At 28.4% G+C, this 1,436-nt stretch overlaps 1 protein-coding gene across 1 annotated transcript in view; it reads left to right on the forward strand.

Annotated features, from left to right (window-relative positions):
* LOC100568787 (nose resistant to fluoxetine protein 6) overlaps positions 1 to 1,436 on the forward strand; it is a 135,475-nt gene that overhangs the window by 5,893 nt on the left and 128,146 nt on the right. The window lies entirely within an intron of this gene.

The raw sequence follows: 1,436 nt of genomic DNA on the forward strand, positions 1-1,436 counted from the left end.
TTACGAGAATCATAATTTGTGTATATTATACACATCATTGTAAAATCAAAACATTTATTGCTCCCGAAGTCTGCTCTAAAATACAAACTAACACATAATAGTTAAAGGCATGCATATATGTATAATACAAATTAAACATTATACATATATGTATAAAATATAATATTTGTAACGCTTAGGTCATAACAATGTTGTTGAACATTTTACTGCAGGCTGTGTGTTATTTCAGAAATGGTATTCGTCAGTGAAGATTGGAAATAATATATCATAAGCAGACTGAAATGTGCGAACGTTGCAGTGTTTCGAAGAGCAATGAGTAATTTCGTCCAAATTTGAACTTATAATGTCTGTAAAAATTAACTGTGTTTTTCATAGATTATATAGATTTTTTGGTAACAATACGAACTATTTATGAAAATTCTTGTTCTACATTTTCAATCTATGTACTTATGTATACTGGTACAGTCTTGAACATTTTCACTGGTAATTTTAGAAAAAAGAGCATAATTTTCATTTAAAATTTAACAATAAAATAAATTGTGTACCTCTTATTACAAGTTCAGTCTTGAACTACTCGTTGTTAATTGCACTAAAATATAAATAACATTAACATTATAGTATGAAACAAAAACAAAAACATACAGTTCTGGCACGAGCAGTTAAAATTAAAAGAATTTTATCTACTAACATAAAATGAATATTAATAATATTTAAACAAATTTCAAAATAAATGAAAGCAAGTCACGGTGTCCGGAGAACAAGTGCCGTCATCCCTCACCCTGGCATGATACCTACGGGTGCCCGAATCGAAAATTCTGCCAAAACCAACACACACGTGTAATCAAACTATAGTTCCCTCAAACCCTCCCCTACAGTACCACAGGCTAATAACCTTGGCAGTTGAAGCCTTTACCCTAAAAAAAAAAAAATTATTTTCTAAATCGTTATTCTTTTTTTTCTATCTAAATGCTAAATTGCATTTTTTTTTTATTATTAGAGTGATTGATTTGATTAAAAACTAATGATGCTTAAAGATAAATTTGATATCTTCAAGACAACACTTGTAAGACACACTTGGAGACAACACATGCATATTTTGGAATGTCTTCTTTAAAGTAAAATGTTTTATTGATTTTATTTTAGCTTCATAATTGTAAAAATTATAGGAAAATGTTGAGATTTCGAGCAACTTTATAACGTATTCAAATAATTGTATTTTGGACTTCTTAAATCATGATTTGGAGGGTAGACCTTTTGGTCTTCCAGTATCCACAAAAATTTCATTTTATAATATAAATTTAATAAAAGCCCGACTCTGCCACATACTGTGATATGAATAGCCCTGTCCACCTTTATATTCTCTAGGTATATAAAAAGTAAATTTAAGACAGAATTGTAAATGCAGTTATATAAACATATATAAACAATATATGTTA

Source organism: Acyrthosiphon pisum, chromosome A3, assembly GCF_005508785.2.
Source record: "Acyrthosiphon pisum isolate AL4f chromosome A3, pea_aphid_22Mar2018_4r6ur, whole genome shotgun sequence".
Lineage (NCBI taxonomy): Eukaryota > Metazoa > Arthropoda > Insecta > Hemiptera > Aphididae > Acyrthosiphon > Acyrthosiphon pisum.